Genomic DNA, 19659 nt, shown 5'->3' on the forward strand with positions numbered 1-19659 from the left:
TGAATTTGCCCCCAGTCGCGGACGATTGGGCCATTCAGGCGTTCACCCAAGGGCACAACATTCGAAGCTCATTGGCTTCACAGCAGTTGAAACAAAACTTGGTAGAATATCCAGCCATCACTTGGATCGACGTCCATAACCGGTACTAATCAAAAATCAGGGTCGAGGATGACCAACTCGGGACCCTTACAGATCCGTACACCCCGTCAGTATCACTGACTGAGTTAAGAGAGATATCGATCACGAACCTAGATCAAACCGGGATTGGTATCAACCGTGCAATAGGGACCAAAGAAGTAGTGGGTCCAGACGAAACCCTATGAGAAATGAAAGAAGGAATGACTGAGGACGGAATAACCGATGACTCATGAGCAAAAACAACTTTGATAGACCCATCGGGCCTAAAGAAGCACCGAATCTATCAAAGTATAATTTTGGCATTGATGCCTTTACTATCGTGTCCGCCATCGGACACATCAAAGATACCAAATGGCCTCGACCTTTGCAATCTGATCCAGCCCAAAGGGATCCTAACATTATGTGAAAATATCATGGCACTCATGGTCACAGAACGGAAGGTTATCGACAATTAAGGGAAGAGGTAGCCCGGCTGTTCAACAACGGGCATCTCCGAGAATTCCTTAGTGATCAGGCCAAGAGTCATTTTAAGAACAAGGATTCTAATAAATGAACCGAACCAGAGGAACCTCAGCTTGTCATAAACATGATCATCGGTGGGGTCGACATCCCCCAAGGACCAATGCTAAATCATACCAAACTTTCCATCATAAGGGAGAAACGGACTCGAGATTACCTACAGGAAGGAACCTTGTCGTTCAACGATAAAGACGCAGAGGGGATCGCACAGCCCCACAATGATGCATTGGTAATATCAGTACTCATAAATAAATATCGAGGTAAACGTGTGTTGATTGATCCAGGTAGCTCAGCCAACATCATCAGATCGAGGGTCGTGGAACAACTCAGCCTACAAGATCAGATCGTACCTGCTGTCTGAGTCCTAAACGGGTTCAATATGGCCTGTGAGACCACTAAAGGGGATATAACATTACCGGTAAACGTCACAAAACCATTCAGGAAGCCAAGTTCTATGTAATCGAAGGGTAAATGAGATACAATGCTTTGCTCGAAAGGCCATGGATTCACAACATGAGGACAATACCCTCGACATTACACTATGTGCTGAAATTCTCGACACCCAAAGGAATCAAAACAGTTTACGTGGAATAACCGACACCAAGGGAGATGTTCGTTGTCGATGAGGTGATCTCGGCATCCACACCCTCGGTATCTAAGGACCCGAATACGGTGGTCAAAAATTGGGACAAATTGCAATCACCGATACCAACCTCGATTGAATCGGAGGAGCAAGGGATAGACGAGGACAACGATTACGGAGTCCCCCAAGTCTTTCATAGCCCCCGATGATTCCAACGCTACAAAATCAACGGTCGAGGAACTGGAGCAAGTCGTCCTAAGTAAACACTTGCCCGATCGAAAGGTATACCTGGGCACGGGGTTAAACCCCGAGCTCCGGGGAAAATTCACTCAATTTCTTATAGCTAACAAAGATTTTTTTGCTTGGTCCCACCTAGATATGACAGGGATACCGCCGGAAATAACCACTCACAAGCTAAGCTTGGATCTAAAGTTCCACCCGGTCAAGCATAAGAGGGGGGCCCAATCTGAGGTCAAATATACTTTCATCAAGGATGCGGTATCTAAACTTCTTGAAATATGGTCCGTTCGGGAAGTTAAATACCTGAATTGGTTAGAAAATGTAGCGGTAGTTCCTAAGAAAGGGGATAAATTAAGAAAGTATGTAGACTATAAGGATTTGAATAAAGCATGTCCCAAGGACTCCTTCCCTTTTCCCAACATTGATCGCATGATCGATGCAACGGCCAGTCATGAGATCCTCAGTTTTCTCGACGCCTACTCAGGGTACAACCAAATACGGATGAACCCGGATGATCAAGAAAAAACCTCCTTTATCACTAAATACGACACATACTATTATAACGTAATGTCATTCGGGATAAAAAAAAAACACTGGTGCCACTTACCAACGCCTAGTAAACCGGATGTTTGAAAAACAAATAGAAAAATCAATGGAGGTTTACATTGACGATATGTTGGTTAAGTCCCTACGAGCAGAGGACCATTTAAAACACTTGTAGTTGAAGGAAACCTTCGACGTATTGAAAAAATACAACATGAAGCTGAACCCGAAGAAGTGTGCGCTCAGAGTTGGATCGGGTAAATTCCTCGAATTCATGGCATCCAACCGGGGAATCGAGATCAACCCCGATAAGATCAAAACCATCAAAGATATTATGGTCATAGATTACATAAAAGTCGTACAAAGGCTAACCGGGTGCATAGGGGCGATTCATCTCGAGGTCCTCCGATAAAAGTCACTCTTCTCATTACTAAAGAAAAAGAGTAACTTCTCACGGACTCCGGAATGCCAATGGGCCTTGGAAGAGCTCAAGCGATATCTATCGAGCTCGCCGTTGCTCCGCATACCGAAGGTAGACGAACAACTATACCTATACTTGGCGGTCTTGGAGATAGCGGTAAGTGGCATTCTAGTCCGGGAAGAAAAAAGTACGCAATTCCCAATTTATTATGTTAGTAGAATTTTAGGTGAGGCCGAAACTAGATTCCCTCACCTAGAGAAATTGGCGTTTTCCTTGCTAAGCGCCTCTAGGAAGTTAAAACTGTATTTTCAGTGCCACCCCATACATGTTGTGACTACTTACCCATTGAGAAATATAACGCATAAACCCGAACTCTTGGGATGGTTAGCCAAGTGGGTCGTTGAGGTCAGCGGGTACTATATTGAATATTGGCCCCGGACCATCATTAAATCCCAAATTCTAGCAGACTATGTGGCCGATTTACGCCAGCATTGGTACCCGAAGTCGAAAGAGAGTTATTATTGAATTCGGAGACTTCTTCGGGGATCTAGGCCCTCTTTACAGATGGTGCCTCGAACTCGAAGAAGGGGTTCAGACTTGGCATCATTTCAAAGTCGCCAAAGGGAAATGTAGTTAGACAATCTATTAGAACCATAAAATTGACTAACAACGAGGCCGAATATGAAGCCATGATTGCATGTCTCGAACTAGCCAAAAGATTGGGGGCAGAGGTGATCGAGGCTAAGTGTGATTCCCTCCTTGTGGTAAACCAAGTTAATGGGACGTTCGAGGTAAGAGAAGAACGAATGCAAAGATACCTGGATAAATTACATCTAACATTACACTGGTTCAAGGAATGAACTCTACAACACGTGTGTCGTGATCAAAACAACGAGGCCGATGCCCTCGCTAATTTGGGATTGTCGGTAGAAGAGGATGAGCTCAATTCAGGGGAAGTCGTACAACTAATGAGGTCGGTAGTCGAAGAGGGCCATGACAAAATAAACTCAACGAGCCTAACGTGGGATTGAATAAACAAATACATAAAATACCTAAAAAGCGGAAAATTTCCCTCAGATCCAAAGGAATCGAGGGCCCTACATGCGAAGGCAGCCCAATTTAGTTTATCTGAGGATAGAACCTTAGTCAGAAGAACGTTCGATGAACCGATCGCGATACGTTTAGGACCAGGAGATACCGAGTATGTTATAAGGGAAATTCACGAAGGCACCTGCGGAAATCATTCAGGTACCGAAGCATTGGTCCGTAAAATAATCAGGGCCAGTTACTACTGGATCGACATGGAAAAAGATGCGAAGGAATTCGTATGAAGATGTGATGAATGCCAAAGGCTTGTTCCGATAATTCATCGAGCCGGAAAGCTACTACATTTGGTCTTGTCACTATGACCATTCATGAAATGGGGATGGACATTGTGGGCACGGTTCCACGAGCACCCAGTAAGGCCCAATTTATTTTATTTATGACTTACTATTTTTCTAAATGGATGGAATCTTAGGCATATGATAAGGTCAGGGAGAAGGAGGTCATCAATTTTATATGGGACCATATCATATGTCGGTTCGGAATACCGGACGAGATCGTGTGCGACAATGGGAAACAGTTTATTGGTAACAAATTAAGCAAGTTTCTCGAAGACCATAAGATCAAAAGGATCTTATCAACTCCCTACCACCCTAGTGGGACCAGACAAGCAGAATCCACCAATAAAACCATAATCCAAAACCTCAAAAAGAGGTTGATCGACGCCAAAGGAAAATAGAAGGAAATCCTGCCCGAAGTCATCTGGGCATATCGTACAACTTCGAAGTCTAGTACGGGAGCCACCCCATTCTCGTTGGTTTACGTTGTCGAAGCTCTGATACCGGTCAAAGTTGGAGAACCAAATTTTAGGTTCCAATAAGCTACCGAAGGAACAAATAACAAAATCACGAACACAAGTCTGGAACTACTAAACGAGAGATGTGATGTCTCCCTCATTCGAATGGCAGCCCAGAAACAACGAATCGAGAGATATTACAATCGAAGAGCCAACCTTCGACACTTCAATTTCTGGGACTTAGTATTGAGGAAGGTCACGTTAAACACTTGGAATCCGAACGAAGGAGAACTGGGACCGAACTGGGCAGGTCTGTATCAGGTTATTGAGATCACCGGAAAAGGATCGTACAAACTCGAAACAATGAACGGTGAACAATTACCGAACAATTGGAACATAACCCACTTGAAGCGATATTACTGCTAAGGTATAACCCCAATCACCTACTCTTACTGAGCTACATTTTTTACTAACACTTGCAGGCACCCAACACAATTTCTAGGCCTAAAAGCACATGCTGCAATCTTTTTCCCTTGATCCGATTTTGTCCCAAATGGGTTTTCCGGCAAGGTTTTTAACGAGGCAACAGTGAAATCTTGCTAACTTAGAATTGAAGTCAAATAGTATTCGAGGCTTATCTACGACAAACCTTGAACACTGGGGGGCATAGTCCGGGGGATAATTTTTGATTCTTGTGCTCTAACAATCTAGGCTCGGTCAATAAAATTTAAATAAGATTTAAACAATATATTTCTATAGAGGCCAAACGGTCGATTTAATTGTGCCCACATAGATCACCCGAGACCGGACACTAAATACAAGTTTAACTTTGTATGCTACGCACAAAATTGAAAGAAAGTCTATGCCTCTTGGATAAAAGTTCTTGTCCTTTCTAAGATCACTTCACTCGGGGACTGCCACCTAAGGCATTGCCTAAATTAAAAGGCTACGGCCATTCCCGGATTACGAAATCCGAGGGCACAAAACTTATTTGGTATTTCTCGAACTAAAAGGCTACGGTCATTTCGGGTTAACAAAATCCGAGGGCATGAATCTTATTTGGCATTGCCTGAACTAAAGCCTAAGGCCATTTCCGGGTTAACAAAACCTGAGGTTACAAAAGCTTACGAAAACCGGGTTCGGGTGATCTATGCGGGCAGCCTAAATTAAAAGGCTACGGCCATTCCGGGATTACGAAACCCGAGGGCGCAAAGCTTATTTGGTATTGCCCTAACTAAAAGGCTACGGTCATTCCATGTTAACAAAACCCGAGAGCATGAAGCTTATTTGGCATCGCCCAAACTAAAAGGCTAAGGCCGTTCCGGGTTAACAAAACCCGAAGGCATGAAGCTTAATTGGAATTGCCCGAACTAAAGGCTAAGGCCATTTTCGGGTTAACAAAACCCGAGGTTACAAAAGCTTACGAAAACCTAAGAAAACACACTCTCAGTAAGTCATATTCTAAAAAGTATAAGTATTTCGGGGAAAACTTCCTGAACATACCGGATCCCACGATGCCTTAGAGATAATGAAATCAAAGGCAAAGCCTGTTTGGAATTCCGAACATGACTATTTAATTCTAAGGCATCCCAATCTTTGCAAAACTTAAAAAGAAAAGCAAAGGAAGAACTCGAGAATTATCAAAAATAAATAGAAAGTTTGTATTTATGAAGTATTGTCTTTACTAAGACCGAGCGGCCTTGACACAAAGTACTAAGTACAAAAAGAAATAAAATCAAACAGAAGCAGCCTGATCTTGGCCGGAGCCCGCCTCGTCACCGGGATTCCCGGGGTTCTCTCCACCCTCAGACCCACTTGAGTCCTCAGAATCTTCCTCCTCGGGATATGCCAACTTCTTGAACTCGGCTTCGAACACCTTGGCATCTTCGATCTCAACCGATAAGTCAAAACTCCGAGCGTGAACTTCCTCGAGAGCCTCCCTTCGGGATTGCCACTTCATGTGCTCAATGGGATTTTTTACAAGGTCCTGGGTCACCTCGGCATCAGCCTTGTATTGGGCCAGCATCTCATCGGTGCCGGCCTTAACCACTACGGCCACTGACTTGGCCGTTTCGAGCTCCTTGGCTAGATTTTTTCGATCAGAGACGACCGAACCTAACTGCTACTGGAGCTCTTCAACCCTTTTGGTCCGAACCTCGGCCCCCTCCTTTGACGCTCTAAGCTGAATTTTAGCCAAATTTAATTGTGCCCGAGCAACCTTTTTTCCGACGCCATTAGTCACCGAGTTTTGTTCATCATCACTAATCTCAAATATTTTTACCTGCTCGGTGAGGTCAGCATGTTCCATCTCGGAGGCTCTTAGCCTCCCCTTCGAACTGCTCGCTAAGAAGTTTTAAGGCGTCTCTTTTCTCGTGATCTCTCGTACCTCAACTTCGAGTTGTTTCAACTCTTCTCGATACCTTAAAAAGGCCTCGTGATGAAGCACCGATGCCTACAAGCACAAAGAATTATGTCAAGTTATCTATGATATTACCTAAGTACAAAATTGAAAATCATCAAGGAAAATACAAAGATTACCAGGTTAAGCGCCTGTTGCACTTCGTTGAATAAACAAGGTACCTCTACCTCATTCATCTTGGCCTGGTCATTCTCGCTCACCAGACACCGAAGATAATTGGCCACCCTTACGGGGACGAAAAGAACACGGGCATCCTCCGGAAGGGAAAAAATAATGGTGCATTTCCGATCAGGATATGCACTCGGGGTAGGGAATCGATCGATCAATTTCGGGCTAGAGGAAGGCATGTTTGCTTAAGATGGTGAGCTCTTCCTTGGTATCTCTAAATCGCCAAATCCGATAGCATCTTCCATACTGGCCACTAGATCAAAGGCTTCTCCTTCCCCCTCGAACTCATCCCTCAATCGATAGAGTGAGTCCAGGGACAATACTCGACCACCAGTGCTTCCTTTGGCTTTACGCGCCAATATTTTCCTTAGCTTATTCTTCTCAGGGCCCGGAGAATTCGGATCCCTTTTCCTTTTCTTCTCTTTATCTTTCCCCGAAGCAGGGGGCTCGGTGAAGATATCGTCATCACCGGATGGAATTCGCATCTCGACATCTTTTGGTAAACCTACAAAAAAGAGAAGTAAAGCAAATAAGAAATCGATAGCGCGAAAGGGAAATCAAAGGTCACTAGAGAAAACTCTTACCATGGGAACGGGCCTCCCATCGGCCCTTCGAGAGCTCGTGCCACGAACGCTCGGAATAAAGCCTTTGTTTTATAATGCCCCCGACCCATCCTTGAGTCAAGAAGCCGCATCCGGCATATGAGCAACAACTGCACCACCACAAAATATCGATGAGAAGGGAGGAAAAGAAAAAAACGACGAACGAAATCTTAAAAGCGAGATTATACTTACGTTTCATATTCCACTTCTCAGGAAATGGCATATGCTCGGCTGGAATCAAATCCGAGGTCTTCACTCGGACAAAGCGGCCTAACCAGCCTCGATCCCAATCTTCATAGATGCTAGAAAATGGGGCCTTACTGGCCCGATGGGCCAGCTTAATCAATCCACCTCGATAAAGTCGGGGACTATATAAGCGCATGAGGTGGTCGATGGTGAAGGGACACCCCTCGATCTTGCTTACGAAAAAATGGAGGAGAATCACTATCCTCCAAAAAGAAGGGTGAATTTGACCAAGGGTCACCTCGTACCTATTGCAGAAGGAAATAATGACCTGGTCCAAGGGTCCCAACATGAAGGGATAAGTGTAAACACTTAGAAAATTCTCCACATGGGTAGTGATAGCTTCCTCAGACTTGGGGACCACTACGTGCTTATTAGCCCAGTTGCAATCTTTCTTGACTTCAGAGAGGATATCCTCGGTGATTGAGCATACCTCGAGACCGGTTCACACCGACCTGGTATCGAAGAGGTTTTCTCGTTCTTGAAATCAGCACCGGTCGGGCACCCCGCGGGGATGGACAATTTCATAGGAGGCTCCGGTGTTGGTTCTTAGCAGCAACAACATGAGAAACGGTTTCCTCAATAGCCGACCTCGAAGTAGAGGGAGTTTCTTTTTGAGGAACTAATTTTGAAGTCTTCGCCATTCCTTTAAATGGAACAGAGATAAAAAGAAGAAGGTTTGAATGAGAAATAATGAATGATTAGCGGATAAAGAACTGTTACGAAAGATCTCTGAAAATAGAATAACTTGGAAGTGTTGAAATCTCTTAGACACGAGAGCAGAAGGTTTGAATGTAAAGATTGAATGAACAAAGAGATGAGGTATTTATAGTTTTCCAAATGACGGTTCGCATATGGGAGTGGTCGACCAACAACTGACAAGCATTTAATGCCTTCAAAACCGGACCGACGGGACGTTTCAACTATTCTTATCGCTTTCGTTGTGATTTTGTCGCTTGCATCATGATTTATCGAAAAGGGAATCGAGAGCTCACATTGTTTCTCGTCATTTACTCTCCGAAAAATGAGGGGATTTTACGTCATGATTTTTGTCACCTATGTCATGATTTATCGAAGTGAGAATTGGGATATCATATCGTTTCTCGTTATTTACTCTCCGAAAAATGAGGAGACTATCCGTATAAGGGTAAAATTGAACTCGGGATTTGACCGAGCATCCAGCACGATAATTTGGGATAGAGAGATGGTGATAAAATCCCGGAGATCGATTTCTACCTTATTGAACTAGCCATTGGAACTACCAGACCTGCCTTCGAGTTTACCGAGGTCATAATCGGTCCCGATTATAACGGTCTCAAGGAACATATTGCTAGCTTATCCGACAAGGGTCCGAGATTCCCGCAACTAACCGGACATTACGGCATAAATCACGGAACATACCTAAAAAGGGGACCAACGGTCAACAAATCAAGGACCTTTTTACCTTTTATAAAATAATAGAATAATACCTTAAAAGTAGGTTACTCTAATATATAAAGGGTGCCTCACAATTCATAAAGGATATTGTAACATACACTCATAAGCAATACATTACCGTTATTCTTCTAGTTCTTATTCTTTGGTGTCTTGTTGTCAATAAAAGTATTTACAGCTCGAGGGTAGCCAGCTTTCCTAGGTTGAAATTATCCAATTCGAATGGTTTGTAGTTAATTTATAGTTATTTATTTCAATTGATATCTAATTTATCGTTCAGTATCAAATCAATCCGCATATCCTTTAAAGTAGGGGTGGGCATAAAATCCGAAAAATCGAATTCCAAACCAAACCGAATTAATTTGGTATTTCGGTTTCGGCTTTTTCGATATTTCGGTATATTTTGAAACAAAGATTACGGTATTTCGGTAGTTCGATACGGTATACGGTATTTGATTTTTGATATTTCGATATTTCGGTACCGAAATATTTAGTCCAAGCCCAACTTTATTTTTATTTTTCAGCCCAATAAGCCTAAGCCCACACCCCAATACACCTAATTCTGTAATCCCTTAGAGTCTTAGAGGCAGACTTTCGGGCATCATCAACTCTTTCCCCCTTTTCCTTTCTATTTTCTAACCTAGACTTCTCTAAAAAAATCAACTTTGCTTGGTTGATGCTGATTCACGAGTCATGATTACAATAGCTTCACGACCTCAGCGATGACGACTCCTCTCCTCGGTGACTGCTTGTTTGCTCATTGTTGACCTTCATTCATGTTCATAACTTCTTCATTCTTCATTGTTGACCTTCATTCTTCATTGTTGGCCTTCATTCATGCGAGCTATAATTTTTTGAATTTAAACCCAAGCTACTATGCTAAGTGAACATTGTCCGGCTATAATCTATTCTAGAAAGGGTTAACTTATTTGTAAAATTAAGCATTTTTCCTTGGTTTACTCTGGTATGGAGACACTGTCAACTTTTTGAACTAGAACTTGTAGTTTTTCTTTTACAATCCTAAGCTTAATAAAAGACGGAGGATGACTGATACTTGATGCAGCAGTTGGTTATATTAGGGAATCTTTTGGATAAGGAACTTCCTATCTAGAATGGAATATTGGTTGGTTTTGGTTTTGATTTTGATTGAAGGAACTAAGTTACTGGACATTTCATTTTAAGGCCAATGATGGCTTTTCCAATTGTGTTACTGGAATACTGCAATTTTGGTTTTTAGCACATCGTGTCCAAACGTCCGGTCTACTGTCCACTCCATCTATATCATCATCTATTCTGTTAATGTATCAAACAAAATCGTACCGAACCAAAGTAAGAAATATCGAACCGTACCGAACTATCTTGGTACGGTATTTGGTATACATAATTGATAAACCGAATACCGAACCGAAGTACCGAATGCCCACCCCTACTTTAAACCACTAACAAATTCAATTGTTATCCGATTTTGAGGGTAAACACTGTAGCTACCTCTCCTGAGACCCACCAAGGACAATAACCTCTCACACCTCCTTACTAGGGCATCCGTGTCTCTCCTCTTCATATGCTCGAATTATCTAAGCCTCGCTTCTCACATCTTATCCTCCACGGCCACACCCACCTTATCCCGAATATCTTCATTCATAATCTTGTCTATCCTGGTATATATGTCTGCACATCCATCTCAATATCCTCATTTCTGCTACCTTCATCTTCTGGACATGAAAGTTCTTGACTGGCCAATACTCAGCCCATACACCATAGTCGGTCTAACCACCGCTATGTAAAACTTAAAATTTACCAAAATAACTACTAATATTTAAAATTTTCATCTTTCTCTTAATTTTGTATACGTTCACTTATTACAGTGGGAGTATAATAAAAGGAAGAACAAATTATGCCCATTAAAAGTCAAATATTTACTTTACATTAGATAAACATTTAATCTATAAATGGCAATTTTCACCCAAAATGGAACAAATAATCTTGGAGTGTATTGAAAGTCAATCTCACTCATTATATCAATCTACAGAAGAGAAATATTACATAAGACATACACATGAAACTGAAGTTCCACACTAAGCCAACATAAATTTTGCAAATTATCTTTTTCAGCCATAAATTGTATCACGTTTATACAACATAAACTCTCACGCATAATAATTGATCTTATTCTAATTATGGAATTTATACCGCAAAGTATACAAAACATGGGAAAATGATACTTAAACCTAATCATATATTTTACAGTTGCTTGCCTTCCACTACCATAACTAACTCCACTTGATATAATGTTTATTTTAACACCGTTTTATCCGTATAGAAAAATTCCTACTAAATAAATGTATTGATGGGATAAAAACAAGTGGATGAGACAGAATAATTACAAACCTATGATGTCAAATTTGCAAGTCACACAAGTAACAACCTTATTTTTATATAATGAAGATCACACAAATAACAACCTTAAAATTGATACTTACTACTTCAATGGCCTATCCTAACCACCAACTGTCATTCAGTTGGGAGTAATGAATATGTCCATCTTCCACAAATACTCTCTTTTTTTTTTAAAATCATTCGGTATCCGAAATCTTCTGATCCTACTAATTTCATTTGCGCCATAAAACGCTCTATAAGGCCATCTCTAATGCCAACTGCATTTTCTATAATGCAGTTGGTTTTTGGAGAAATTGGTCTCTAATGCAGCTGTATTTTTGGCTGCAAAATGGGAGATAAATAGTGTCACTCCAAATTTGGAGTGATACTATTCATATCCTCCATTACTATTCCCTATTTCTTTATTATTATTTTTATTATTTAACTCTTTTAATTTATCGCTTTATATATACCTAATTATGTTTATGTAATATCTTTATAATATTAATTTTACATCTTAACTTTAGCGTATAATTTTGATGAATTAATTTTCGTGCATTTATTGTTTTTATGTAAAATTGTAAGTTAATTTTATTATAAGTTATAATTATACAAAAAATATATAATCATCGCAAAAAACGAATGATGCAAATATAAAATATTAGATGTTGGTATAAAATAATTTATATTAAATGGTTATATAAGAAAGGAATATAAATTATATGTGATGAATATATAAAAAAGAAAATTGAAGAGAGAAGAATAAAAAATGGAATATTCTTTTTTGGAGTACAAAATTGAGTAATGGTTGGAGTAACCTTACTCCATTTTAGAGGGAAAAATGGAGGCAAAGATTGAAAATGGCCTAAAATGAGGACTTCATTCCCAATATTTGAACGCGAAATCTCTTGTTAAGAGCAAATAAACCTTAATCATACCTCAGTGAACCTCCTTAGGGAGCTAACACAACAACATTAATCTTCTCCATAACACAACAGTTAGTACTAACTTTGTGTGTCTTTTCTTGTTTACATTTCGAGTATTATTTTTCTTCATACTTTGTCAGCTGTATATTTCTCATGAGCATCAGTGATTAAACGAGATACGGTTTAATATACTATTTAAACTAAAATTATTGAGTTCAGCAAAATTCGCAGCCAATGCTCTAGCAGTCTAGCTCCACGACTAATATCATATGTATTATCTAGGTCCTGATATTCAAGATAGGCACCGACATGGCCTACTATAGGAATTTTTAATAAAAATAATTCAATTTAGATAATTAGTTCACAAATGTATCAACTATTCTGAACAATAGAATTTTATGTATTAAATATTAAAATGGAAATTGACACTTTATCATCCTATTTGCTACATATTTTAAGATGTCAATCGTGATAAGACATCACTTAGACTCACTTAAAGTTCATTTCTTGTTTTAATGGCGGGAAAGTGAATAATACTAAACTTTCTGCTACTTTGAATTTCTTGAAAAATTAGAGATGAATAACAATACCAACAATAATAAATTCAGTGTAATTTCATAAATAAGGTCTAAGGAGGATAATATATATGTACGTCGTCGACATTAGAAATAAATTGAATCCTAATTACAGATGAATTAGAGATGATAGACCCTCGGCTCAGAAAAAGCATAGCCACATCAAAATTAGAGATAAATCTGATCCTAATTCTTACACCTGAATTGAGTCTTGAACCAGTACTACTTGTAAATTATACTTGCTATCATTCTAAGCAACAATTCTCTCGAAAAAACAGGGGAGGATTCAGCTTGTGATTTACGGGTTTACGTGGATTCAGTAGCTTTTGTTCAAACAATATAAATGTGTTCCAAAAATCCATTCAATATCTATAAATATTTAAATGTGAACTCAATTACTATTGAAAATTTACTCGAGGTTATTGTAGAAACCCATAAACATTAAATCCTGAATCCGCCTCAGTAAAAATACATAAAATTGATCTCCACGTCAAAAAACAATTTCTTATCCAGTGCTTAGTTTTGCGTTGATACCGCTGGAAATGGGAATTCACCTCTGATTTCCTGAGCTTTTATTTTATCTTTTAAATAAAAATAAAAATAAAAATGGGAATCCATATCTTTGTTCTTTTTCTTTTATTTCTTTGTCTTGTCAAGCTTCAACGTCGTATGCTAATATGCTATTGGTCCAAAACCCACTACATTTTTCTTGTCGAAATAACCATAGTGCAATCCAGTCTATATTCACGTTACTCAAATTAACAAAACTTCATGCACCGTTTTTGGATAAGGTCTTTTTTACAAGGCAGCTAGCAAAAGATCATATCTTCATTTTTTTTATTCAACAAAAGAAAAGAAAATAAAAAGTCCTCCTTTCACTAATACTTTAAGTTCGTGCAAAAACACGGTTTGTATAAGAAAATGATGGATGATGTGGGCATATAGAAAAAAAATATGTCAACTTCACATTTGTGAGCTGCATGTGAAATTTTATTATTTTTCCTATACTAAATCTTTTCTTGGTTTCTTTTTTGTGTGTCAATTTTGTCTTATTATTTGGAGTTGATTTGTGATCTCTTTAAACTATTGGAAGGTTCTATCACCGTTAGTGAATCCTCTCATGGCCATAATTAGCGGTCTTTATCCGACCCTGACTTCTAATTATAGTATATATTTTGCTACTTTGCTATTTTCTATTTCAATTTATCACCATCAACTCACGTAGATGAAAGACGAGTGATATTAAATTAAAATTGGAAAAGAAAAGCCTTGAATTGTTTAAACAATTTCATGTTGAAGCTTAATTAAGTGGTTAAAGATGTCACATATGACATATATATTAATTTATTTAAGCTCGCAATATTCCATTCAACCAGATGTAGATTTAAAATTTGAAGTTTATGAATTCAATCTTAAGTTAGTATACAATAATAACTAGATTCCCAGTCAAATATTATACTAGAAAGTAGATATTTAGTGATTTCTTCATATAAAAGTAGGATCTAAGCAAAAGTAGCTTGGTTACATGAACACATAACTTAGAAGCTAGGTCCGCCCGTGCATTCAGTGTGTGCACCTAATCTTTTAAAAGAGAACATGTGCCTCTTCTGATAACGTGTTAAATAATTTGAATCATCAATCTAAAAATTTAAATTATTAAAGAGAATCATATTTATTTATTTATTTATTTAAGTCCGGAAGAGGAAGAAAGAGATAAACCTCATATGATTTTGAAAATGAAAGGATAAAGGTCTTTGTGAGAGTGGCGATACTGGCTTCACTAAGTTAGGATCCATTTTGCATGCGCTATTTTATTGTGTGATTATACAAACTCGTCTTAATTCATTTCTTGATATTTATTTTAAACAAAACTTTCATATCTTTTCAACTTTCGTAGAACCTTTCAACTCGTCTCAATGGATTGGAGACTGATGTGTAGTTAATCCAGCGTCAAAATGCTCACCGCATAAAATATAAAAAATACAAACAAACAAACAACAACAACCCAGTATAATCTCACTAGTGGGATCTGGGGAGGGTAGTGTGTACGCAGACTTTACCCCTACCCTGAGATAGAGAGGCTGTTTCCAAATGACCCTCGGCATCCTTCCCTCTAAGAACTCCCCACCTTGCTCTTGGGGTGACTCGAACTCACAACCTCTTGGTTGGAAGTGGAGGGTGCTTACCATCAGTAAAAAATGAGTAAATAATATTTTGGAAATGTGGTTAGATGTTCTTTGTTGTGAACAATAATAATTTAGATAATACTTGTCGGCTAGTTATTTGGAAGGTTGGCCAAGCTGTTGGGCCAAGGGCTAGACCACAAAGAAGCCCAAGGACAAGACAATCCAACAAGAGATCCGTTTGGGATCCAGGTGGAGTAGGGAAAGACGTGACAAAGGTTTAAAAGGAGAGTAGCTTACGGCTTCAGGAATTATGAGTATTGTTGAGTAAAATGTCTGCTTCTCCTCATCTTCCTTCTCCAGTGTCTGTATCCTCTCATCCCCATTCTTAGTGTGAGCTTCTCATCTTTTCTTCTCTGTCATTTGTATTTCTGTTTAGCATCTCTAATTCCTGTAATAGTTTTGAGTTGAGTTGTAATTTTCTTTCGAGGTTGAAGCAATAGAAGTATTGAATAACCGGTTTGTTATATTGGTGCTTTCATCGTTCGTACTCCAACAATGGTGGTGATAGATCGATTCAGCGGTGGAAACCCAGAGGGTTGGATTTTTCGGGCTGAGTTGTACTTCACCTACCTTGGCTTCTCGGAGAAGGACTGGTTACCTCTTCCTTACCACTACCTTGACGGTGAAGCTCTTTCTTGGTTTGATTGGTTGTTTCGAAATAAGTAATTTTTTGATTGAAATTATTTTAAGGAGAAACTGAAGCTGCGTTTTCGCACTCGAACTAGAGAAGCATCTGGTGGGTGCTTAGCCGTTCACCAGCAGCGAAAGCTAGAGGAATATTTTCTAGCACGAGTTGCGGCTATTCCATCGTGGTGCAAGATTAGCACCTCACCCTCGCCTCAGTAGTGGAATAAACACTTAGACAATAACAACCTTAACTTGGCATATGAGGTGCTCGAGGAAATAGCGGATACGGCAACTAGTACCTTACAAGATGATGAAGCGGATGTTGAACCTAGTGCGTTACCAGAAAAGCATATCGATGTCGATTCCATGTACGGTATCGCTGATAGAAGTCATATTGAGGTTGAAATTCTTACAGAGTTACGAGTTGGTAATGAATTGATGACTAAGAAGGTAGAATTCTCATAAGAAGGGCAGGTGTTCGACAAAATATTTCATAATTGCTGCTCCATGGTACTCGCTGATAAATCTGATTTAGAAGATGGCGATTCTGAGGAAGACAAGGTGCCTGATGGACATCCCAGATGAACCGTTGACAAGAACTATGTCTCTCCAACTGATGCGGCAATTGCTTGCGATAATGAAGTTGAAATGAACACAACTAATTTTCTGGTACCTTTGATTAGTAGAGAGGATGTAGTGCCAAATGAGATTGCGAGCATTGCTGAAGTCACACATCCATTTGAAAATATCATACCGCTTCACATTCACAGGAATCCATGTGTGTGGAATTTTTTTTATAAGAATTTTATGCTGGCTAATGAGGTTTCAGATATTGCGAGGTATGTTTCTGATGAAATTTTATTTGTTGGATATGAAGAACCAGTGTGGGATGAAGTGTTCACGTTAATAATTAAGCAACCATCACTATGTCATTTTCGGCTTGTTGTTTTTGGTTGCATAATACCGTATCGCCATATTACTTTACCCTATAAAATGTTGGCTATAGATTTGAATTTGGTACACTCATTATCTGTTCGTGTTGGACTCTTCATATCGACTCCATCTACCATGGTTGACTTATCTCAAGCTCTGATGGTACAGGGTCATCACGTTGTACTAAGTTGTTTCAACGATGAAAAATCTTTGAATTGGGTTTTACAAGTAAAGAGGTATTTTTATTTCTACTCCATATATAATGATTTCAAACTTCCTCTGACGTCCGTTTATATAGATGGCAATGTGCAAGTTAAAGGCTCAAAGAATGTGGTTCAACAGAAGCTATTTGCTACTAGCCTATTCAAGGGAGCTACAAATGTCAAAGAGGAAATGGTTCCAGCAATTGTTTGCCCAATCTTACAGAATCTTACTCATCGGATGGATTCAGAACATCTAGGGAAAGTTCTATCGAATCATTTGGAGTTTATTATTAGGTCTCGAGTTCTAAGTCTTCAGACTCTTATCAACCAACCTATAAATGAGCTTGAAATTGAGTTGAGCTATCTTGGGAAGCACATTATCATGGCACCAAGGATAAACTCCGAGATCTTAACTCTAAAAAGTCATCTAGAGTATGTGGATTCTAGCTCTATGACTCAAGTGTGGGATCCTGGACGGAAATGGTGTATGCATTCTTCTATTTTGCTATCTGATTTTGCATTGAAAAAAGATGTTTCAGATACATTGCAACTGAAGCTGCTTACATCACTATTGTTTGGCCCAATGAGTGAGGAATATTCATTTTCTTCCTGTTCGTCACTCTCTAGCAGCCAAGTTGTGTTAATGAATTTCTCTCGTACTAGAACGAAAGTGTTTTATCCACAAACCTGTCCACATTACAAATGTTCCTTGCACTATTTTATAGAGGATTTTAATCTTTGAAATACTTTTTGGAATGTTTTCGATGAGGCAGGACCTGCACGAGTGCTATCAGTTCAATTCTTACAAGCGGAGGTCGCAAAATATTTGTGCAGTTTATGGATGCGGTCAAAGAAATCCAATATGATGACAATATTGCAACATGGGAGAAAGCCACATCTTGCCATAAGTCTTACTGCAATTGTGCAATCACTGTGGTCATTGTTGCAATTAATTTTCAACTATGTGGACCTAATTGGTTACTTTGTGGATCAATAGCATGTAGTTTGTGAAGTGGCAGAAGAAGAACTTTATAATTGTGCACTGATATTCTTTAGTTTACTGATCTTGACTGTAGTAATCAGAGCATTTCAACAACAACACAAATTAACGGTACTCACAGACTGTTCGACGAAGATGGCTGAATTTATTAAACGTGAAAGTAATCCACTTGTCTCTTATTATGCTGGCATTCTAGGAGTAATATTGCCTTATCTATCCGCTAAGCTAGCACATCTGGTGCTTGACGTGCATGCGAGTATAGTTGAAGGTCACTTTGTAGTTGGTGATTGTATTTTTGTCAAACTTCCTATTTATTGGCAGCACTTTGTGAGATTACAACAATATCATCAATTGGGAAGGCACTACTTTGGTCCTTTTAAAGTGCTTCAGCATATTTGGGTTGTTGCCTTTAAATTTGAACTTTTCGAAGATGAACGAATATATCCTATTTCTCGCATATCTACGCTCAAGTGTTGCAATAACTAGCCTAACCAACAGAATGTGCTATTGCAGAACCTTGAAGGCAAGGTTCTCAATTCAGGGGGAGTATTGTTGTGAACAAGAATAATTTAGATAATACTTGTGGGCCAGTTATTTGAAAGGTTGGCCAAGCTGTTGGGCCAAGGGCTAGACCACATAGAAGCCCAAGGACAAGACAACCCAACAAGAGATCCATTTGGGATCCAGGTGGAGTAGGGAGAGACGTGACAAATGTTTAAAAGGAGAGTGGACTAAGGCTTCAGGAATTATGCATATTGTTGGGTAAAATGTCTGCTTCTCCTCATCTTCCTTCTCGAGTGTCTGTATCCTCTCATCCCCATTCTTAGTGTGAGCTTCTAATCCTTTCTTCTCTATCATTTGTATTTCTGTTTAGCATCTCTAATTCCTGTAATAGTTTTGAGTTGAGTTGTAATTTTCTTTTGAGGTTGAAGCAATAGAAGTATTGAATAATTGGTTTGCTACATTCTTACCGATAAATAATCATACTAAAATTTAGAAATATATCAAAAGATATTCTTATAAAATTTCTCCAAAGTCAAAAATAATATATCCGGTGAAATCCCACAAGTAAAATCTGGGGAAGGTGGGGTGAACGCAGACTGTACCCCTATCTTGTGAGAGATAGAAAGACTGTTTCCGATAGACCTTCGGCTCAAGCAAAGCATTTTCAAATCGATTTGAAAAAAATACGAGTAATTTTTTTCTCCAAAGTCGTTTTAAGAAAATGGTCCAAATGCCACTGTATAGACACAATTAAGATGACAAAGATTATAAACTCACTTGCACAATTTGATTAAGTTTTATCTCAACTACTCTAATAAATCTGCCAAGATTTGTTTTCCTAGGCCAAACTTCTTGTAGATTTTGTTTGGTACGTCGCAGATCTCAGCCCATTTTAAACCTTATTGTGGTATCATTGGCTTCAATTCTAGCTGACTTTGCTTATTGATTTCCAAAACAAATAAAGTTGAGTTAAGAAAATCATGATTTTCACCCTTTTGTCCAGCGTTGTTAGCAAGGCAGTATACATCCTACCCTCCCTATACCCCACCTGCAGAAATTTATTGGGTTATTGTTGTTGTTGTTGTTATTGTTGTTGTCCGGAGTTGTTGATATTTTACATAACCAAATGGTAAAAGTCGAGATACTCTTTAGTGAGGAAACATTTACTACTCAACATAA

This window comes from Nicotiana tabacum, chromosome 13 (assembly GCF_000715075.1).
Source record: "Nicotiana tabacum cultivar K326 chromosome 13, ASM71507v2, whole genome shotgun sequence".
Classification (NCBI taxonomy): domain Eukaryota; kingdom Viridiplantae; phylum Streptophyta; class Magnoliopsida; order Solanales; family Solanaceae; genus Nicotiana; species Nicotiana tabacum.